This window comes from Scyliorhinus torazame, chromosome 21 (genome assembly GCF_047496885.1).
Source record: "Scyliorhinus torazame isolate Kashiwa2021f chromosome 21, sScyTor2.1, whole genome shotgun sequence".
Taxonomy (NCBI): Eukaryota; Metazoa; Chordata; class Chondrichthyes; order Carcharhiniformes; family Scyliorhinidae; genus Scyliorhinus; species Scyliorhinus torazame.
In genome coordinates this window covers 120,234,122-120,241,313 of record NC_092727.1, presented here as the reverse complement: position 1 = coordinate 120,241,313, position 7,192 = coordinate 120,234,122, and the positions used below count along the sequence as shown (strand labels likewise).

The 7,192-nt window shown below is 45.7% G+C and overlaps 1 pseudogene; it reads right to left on the bottom strand.

Moving 5' to 3' along the window:
* Positions 1–5,709: 5,709 nt before the first annotated feature.
* On the bottom strand, positions 5,710–5,865 carry LOC140398772 (U4 spliceosomal RNA; annotated as a pseudogene).
* Between the last annotated feature and the right edge of the window lie 1,327 nt (positions 5,866–7,192).

The following is a 7,192-nucleotide window of genomic DNA, read 5'->3' as shown; positions in this document are numbered from 1 at the left end:
CCAATTCTAGAGGCTCACCCTCAGACGTGGCGCACTGAGACTGTGTAATTTCCCTCAGCGAGTGAGCTGTGTCCCTTACTGCCATGGACATGTCCCTCTAGGACTGTGTCATGTCCCTCTCTGCTGGGTGGCATGGTAGCACAGTGGTTATCACTGCTGCTTCATGGCGCCGAAGATCCGGGATTGATCCCGGCCCTGTGGAGTTTGCACATTTTCCCCGTGTCTGCGTGGGTCTCATCCCCACAACCCAAAACGGTGTGCAGGGTAGGTGGATTGGCCAACTTGGCGTCAGGGCAAGGCCGTCAAATTGCACGAGAGGCCTCTTGCAAGATGTGCGAAGCTCGAAACGCCTCGTGACATTAAGCAAAATCCTGAGAGACGTCGTGATCTGGATCTCGCCCTCACTGAGCTATGAGGCTCATTTTAATACATGTTTGCCGCGCCTGGGAAACCTCACCAGGATGCCGTTTATAACTGGTTTCCACAACTGTGGACCAGTGGTGATGGCATCTGGGGGGTCTCCCAGGCTATTAAGGACCTCGGGATGGCCGGGGACAGAGAAGGGTGGCATACTGGCACTCCTTCTGGCATCCGGGCACCTTGGTACTGTCAGCCCAGCTCGGCCAAAGTGCCAGGATGTCACTACCAGGGTGCATGTGGCACTGCCCAGGTGCCAGGCCAACAGTGCCAGGGACCAGATAGAGGGTGGATGAGGGATGTTCCCGGGGGGCCACCCAAGAGGTTGGCGGGGGGTGGGGGGGAGGAGAGATTGAAACGGGGAGGCTGAAAAGGGGGGTTAGAAGATCGGGGGAGCCAGACAAAATAGTTCCCCGATCTGCAAGGAGCCTTTCCTGCTGGGCTCACCAGCAGGAAACAATTCACGTGTGGCTTTAGTGGAGGGAAACTCCCCGAGGCCAAAACAAAACGGCAAAGTGCTCTCGAAAGTGGGTGTTTCTTAGCACTGCAGCTGCCAAGAAACACCTCGCTAAACGAGCCCAAAACTAGACAAAGTCTTCCTTCCGTGAATCATGCCCAATGTTTTTGGTGCGGGTTACGCTTCTACAGACCCCTTTGTAGAAAGGTCACATGGACTCGAAGCGTTAAATCTGTTTCTCTCCGCATGTTGCCAGACCTCCTGAGCTTATCCAACATTTTCTGTTCTTAGTATAAAATACAAGGATATTATGCTACAGCTTTAGTAAGCACTGGTTAGGCCCTGTCTGGAGCATTATGGTCAATTCTGGGTACCACACTTCAGGAAGGATGTCAAGTCTTTGGAGAGAGTGTAAGAGTGATTCATTACAATGGTACCAATAAGGTTAGATTTGGGCCACAACACAGATTCAGCGTTTTCTACATTGATAAAGGAACAAAATATGAAAATATACCAGGGCAACCCTATGGTGATGGTTCTAGCCAAAGTTTTTTGAGTTACAGTGAATAAGTCATGATCAAAAATACACACACTAGTCTCAAACATTGTGGGAACAAATGAATAAAGAAGCCTTTTTAAATGTTTCTGGAAAACTGTCCTTTTAGTAGCATGCGCCAGCACTTGTGATGACTTTAAGAAATTGTCATTAAAATTTTTTTTACAGTACCCAATTATTTGTTTTTCCAATTAAGGGGCAATTTAGCGAGGTCAATCCACCTACCCTGCACATCTTTGGGTTGTGGGGGTGAAACCCACGCAGACACTGGGAGAATGTGCAAACTCCACTCGGACAGTGATCCAGGGCCGGGATTCGAACCCGGGTCCTCAACGCCATAGGTTGCAGTGCTAACCACTGTGCCACGTGCCATCCTAAAACTGGGGTTAAGTTGCATACAGGCCGTATGACTGCTAGAGCTGTGATTAAGGTGATGTAAAAATGAGGTTATCCTTGATTTGCAGGTGAAGTGTCTGCTCATAGAGTTTGAGAACCATTTACCTTTTGACAGATGGCTAGCTGATGGAATATTGTTTACCTTTGAAGGACCCCTGGGGTGTAAATCATTTATGAGGGGTGTTCTGTTTAGTCCTGGCTAAACAAGTCAAGGGACTCCTTGTAAGAAGAGACAAAATAATGCCTTATGCTTTGGGTACATATGATGTATTTAATGGGAGGAACCAGGTCTGTCTGAAAAGTCATTTGGTCCTTGAATTCTCATCTGAACAGAGGTGTTTCAGTTTGGCAGATTCAATCAAGGCATTCAAGAGGAAATTGGGTTGTTATCTGGAAAGGAAGAAGATGCAAGGCTTTGGGGAGAAGGTGGAGGAGTGGCACAAGGTGAATTGCCAAATAGCCTCTTGCAGTAACAATTCTGTGACTCTGTGCAATGATTGCGAGGCCACATTGTCTGTGACTATCAGTGTGTTTACAGTTGCCATTAAAGCATAACACTCATCACTTGCAGCCGTGCTCTTGTGTGTTGCGGTGATTCATGGAATCTGCCGTGTGACTCAGCTCTTACTCTACAGCATCACATAGGCCAGGACAGGCCAGAACAGGAAATCACCCACAGTCTGCAAGTCCTCACTGTGAAACCCGGTGTTGCTAAAACATGCGATGCCACTACACAGCTTTCTAGCAAAGTAGATCTGTAAAATGTCAGTGGAACACACAACCTGCTGGGCAATGATCTAGGCACCCAACTTAGAGAAGGTTCACTTTGGTACGACAATCTACCGAGCATCAGCAATGTCATTAATACTAGACAGGTTCAAAGGTTACAGCCCATGGTCAGTTCTCAGCCGATTGCAAACTAAAATGGCATACAGAAAACGTATGCAGATTAATCAATGATTCATTGACGAAATGTTCTGCAGTTGTAAATGATATGTCCTGTTGCTAGAACTTCAATTAAAAAATTTTTTTTTTACAGTACCCAATTCTTTTTCTTTTCCAATTAAGGGCAATGTAGCATGGCCAAGCCACCTAATCAGCACAGTCGGGGTGAAACTCACGCAGACACAGGGAGAATGTGCAAACTCCACACGGACAGTGGGCTAGGGCTGGGATTCGAACCCGGGTCCACAGCGCCGTAGTCCCAGTGCTAACCACTGCACCACGTGCTGCCAGCTGTTGCTAGGCCTTCATAATCAGTGGTAGACCCCCAACATTGTCCTCACCTCATGTCTATGGACAGAAAGAACTTGCATTTATCTCACGCTGATCGCAACCTCAGGCATCACAAAGCACTTTACAGCCAATGTAATACTTTTGAAGTGTAGTTGCTGTTGTCATATAGGAAACACAAGGGCTAATTTGCCCAGAACAGCAATGTGATTATGGCCAGGTTATCTGTTTTAGTGATGTTGATTGATGGATAAATATTGACTGCAACACTGGGGGGATCTCCCCTTGCCTTTCTTCAAAATACTGCCATGGAGCCTTTTATAGGGACGGGTTTAACGTCTCACGCTAAAAACGGAACCTCCTTCTCCCAATTCTGCATGGTAATGTCAGCCTAGAATCTATACTCGAGACTTGGGAGTGGGGCTTGACCCCCACAACCGTCTAACTCAGAGGTGAATCTGCTACCAACTGCATCCAAGCACCCACCTGCACTACAATATTTACAAGGAGACGGGGAGGAGAAAATGTTTGCAGGCCAGCAACCCGGAACGTGGGGGTCTTGCCGAATTTAAAGTCGGGAGCTCATTGTCATTTTTCTTCCCACCATTTCCCCCCATTGCAATTGGCCTGATTGAGAGCCTACCAGGGAGGGAAGTCTAAGGTAGATGGCTGCAGCTAGGGACCTCTTCCTGCCCTTTGTGCAGAGCCTAAAATTTCCCGCCTTATATATTAATTTTTTTAATCCAGTGTACCCAATTATTTTTTTTTCCAATTTGGTGTGGCAATCCACCTACCCAGCACATATTTGGGATGTGGGGGTGCGACCCACGCAGACACGGGGAGAATGTGCAAATTCCACACGGACAGTGACCCGGGGCCGGGATCGAACCCTGGTCCTCAGCGCCGTGAGGCAGCAGTGCTAACCACTGTGCCACCCACCCCCATCTTCTATTTAATCATATTTTACAGCGGGGATGGATGAATGGGCCAAGTTAGGAATCAAAACTGATCTGTTCCTTCTCCCTAGCACAGGGAGACTCATGTCAATTGTTGTACCTGGCTGCCATTCAGCTAATCTTAGTACAGACTGGGGATTGAACCTAGGGCTTTATGTTCTGTATGATTCAGTGCCGTTAACCATCTTTCCTTAGGGAAAATATACGTTTGCCAGCTCAGGATTGAATATTCCTTCCCATTATGATTCATGAGGTACAGTTGAAAGTTGTTGTGTTACTGGACCAATAATCACAAGACTTGTATTATAGAACTCCAACCTGACTTCAAATCCCACCAAACAGCTGGGAGAATTTAACTTCAGTTAAGTAAATAAATCTGAGGGCAGCACTGTCCGTGTGGAGTTTGCACATTCTCCCCATGTCTGCATGGGTTTCACCCCCACAACCCAAAAGATGGGCATGGTAGGTGGATTGACCACGTTAAATTGCCCCTTAATTGGAAAAAATGAATTGGGTACTCTAAATGTACAAAAAAAAAAGTAAATAAATCTGGAATTTGAGTACAGCTGAAAAAAGACACAAGTTGTCGAAGCTTTTCGTCGTGTACTCATCAGGACAACGTGCAAGAATATCAAGTATAAAGGGAACAACAATTTGTACTTCATGAGAAGAGAGTGCTGATTGGTTGAAAAGTGGAAACCGATTGCAGAGGCATTGCCACAGTGAATGCACCAGTTAACTGCTAACTGACAGTTAACTGTTGAGCTTTGTTTAACTCTGATTGGTCAAGGTACTGCCCTGGGGAATAAACCAGAGAATGGCTGTTGCCTATTTTGTTTGATTGAATCTGGCGCAATGTGTGTACGTGTTCCTCCTGTCGACAGCCAGAGTCCACTTGCCAAAAACCAGCACTCGCTTCTCATGAAGGATAAATTGTAGCTCCCTTTTCCATTTGGCACTCTTGTGAATTGTTCTGATCAGTGCAGGACAAAAAGGTTCAACAACATGTGTCTTTTTACTGAAGTTGCATACTAGCAAATATCTATTTATAAATCTGGAATTAAAAAGCCAGCATCAGTAATGGTGACCATCAAATTAATGGATTGTTGTTAAAAACCCATCGAGATCACCAATGTCCTTGGGGGAAGGAAATCTGCTGTCCTTGCCCAGTCTGGCCTAGAGGTGACTCCAGACCCACAGCGATGCGATTGACTCTTTTTTTTTTTTAATTTAGATTACCATTTTTTCCAACTAAGGCACAATTTAGTGTGGCCAATCCACCTACTCTGCACATTTTTGGGTTGTGGGGGCAAAACCCACACAGACACAGGGAGGATGTGCAAACTCCACACGGACAGTGATCCAGAGCCGGGATCGAACCTGGGACCTCAGCGCCGTGAGGCAGCGTGCTAACCACTAGGCCACCATGCTGCCCATGATTGACTTTTAACTGCACTCTCACATGGCTGAGCCATTTTGTTGAAGAAGGCGGCTCACCATCACCTTCTCGAGGGCAATTAGGGATGGGCAATAAATGCTGACCAAGCCAGCGTTCCCTGCATTCCATGAATAAACTTTTTAAAATTTAGAGGCAAATCAAACAGCCAAATCGAAATGGCATTCCCAGAAACCTGAGAGAGCATCCAGCTGCAGAACATACCGGACCTCAGGAAAGCAGGAAGGCTAAGGGAGCAAAATAAATGTTGCAAGAATTTACTCCCACGGTTATTCAAGTTGCAGCTAATACCGCAAAGCTAGGCCTGAATTAGATTTTGGGAAAAGTTTTCAATAAGCAATAATCGCCCCTCGGTTAAATATCATCGGCTACGGTACTGCCGCTGCGCAAAGCTGGAATTAGATACTGAAGGTGCAACAACTGGGTTTACATAGAAACAAGTCTTCTGCAGTTCTGAGGAGGAAAGTGTGTGGTCAGAAAGATATGTTTTTACCATCACAGCTATAAGTGCGAAGCATAGCACTTACTCAAATCCTTATGTCAAGAGGGACTGCATCTTCGCAGAAAGTTATTTGAATGTAAGAGCTCATTCAGAAATTTTTTAATGATTTTGTTTTTTAAACATAGAGGAATGGAATAGGGACAATCATCCCTTTAATGTGGTTAGGCTGGATTTGGAACTATTATGTTTCCCAAAATATTCTTTAATCATAAAATTATTCAAAGTGCATTACTTAACAGATCAAATTTGTCATTACTTGAGTATTGCTGAGAAGAGAGACATGTTGCTGAAACTTTTTATCATGCACTCATCAGGGCAAACACATGAATGACAAATTTTGAAATTTGCTTTGAAATTTGGCATTCTTCTGTTTGTCCTGATTAGTGCAAGATGAAAAGCTTCAGCACCATGTCTCTCTTTACAGAAAAAGTGAACATTACAGGAAGCGCAATATAGAGCAGTTTCTTTCAATACAGTACATGAGGAACCTCACTAGATTATTAAGCAGGTTGTGGAAGTGTGTAACATCGTGTGCCTTTGCGATTAGTGCGCAGCTCTGTTCGACATTGTTCCTGGAGGTATCATTTTAAAAAAAAATTAGAGTACCCAATTCATTTTTTACAATTAAGGGGCAATTTAGCGTGTTAAATCCACCTATCTTGCACATCTTTGGGTTGTGGGGGCGAAACCCACGCAAACACAGGGGGAATGTGCAAACTCCACACGGACAGTGACCCAGAGCCGGGATTGAACCTGGGACCTCGGCGCTGTTAGGCAGCAGGGGTAACCCACTGCGCCACCGTGCTGTGCTGCCCCGCCACCATGCTACCCCTCCTGGAGGTATCTTAACCTCTGGCTGACAGCCACTCCCACAGTCCCACTTTTGGTTGGCCAACGCCCCACCGATTCAGCCAATCAGAAAGCAAATGGACATTTTGCTAACTGAATTGAAACTTTTGTCTGCCTGTTCTCTCCCTCACACTCCTCCCCATCATCAAGGCAGTCAATGATAAACACAATAAGGGATTCAGGAGAAACCTATTTTGTCCAGTGAGTGGTTCAAAAGTGGAACTCACTATGATAGGGAGTAGTTGAGGTGACTAATATGTGTCATAATATACACCAGTATATCATGGTGCAGACACACACACTGATGGACACACAGCAAGACCAATCAACACACAAAACACCGCAGCCAATCACCAGTTAGAGCTCACTC